Below are 258 nucleotides of genomic sequence, written 5' to 3' on the forward strand. Positions count from 1 at the left end.
CGCTCCAGAGGTAAACAAAAACACACGGACGAACAAACCCACGTACGTCCAGGCAGCTCCCGTGATAAAGCGTTATCACTCTTAGGCCCCAAAAATGCGATAAAGCATGAACTGTAACAGAAGGCTGAAGGTAAATTACATCACAGGGGGAGTGAAGATTATGTGTGAGTTATTTTATCGTCGTTTAAAAGGGGCAGAAGGGATGGAGTGTTCTCATGACCGTGACTAACGTTATTATTCATATTATCCATAACTACG

General features: G+C 43.4%; 1 protein-coding gene across 3 annotated transcripts in view; it reads left to right on the forward strand.

Annotated features, from left to right (window-relative positions):
* LOC125028840 (phospholipid-transporting ATPase ABCA3-like) overlaps window positions 1-258 on the forward strand; it is a 33,895-nt gene continuing 33,637 nt past the window's right edge. The window contains exon 1 of one of the 3 annotated variants that reach the window (XM_047618374.1): window positions 1-130. The gene's annotated coding sequence lies outside the window, so the exon portion shown is untranslated. The other 2 variants (XM_047618375.1, XM_047618376.1) reach the window with 2 other exon arrangements.

Source organism: Penaeus chinensis, chromosome 9, assembly GCF_019202785.1.
Source record: "Penaeus chinensis breed Huanghai No. 1 chromosome 9, ASM1920278v2, whole genome shotgun sequence".
NCBI lineage: Eukaryota > Metazoa > Arthropoda > Malacostraca > Decapoda > Penaeidae > Penaeus > Penaeus chinensis.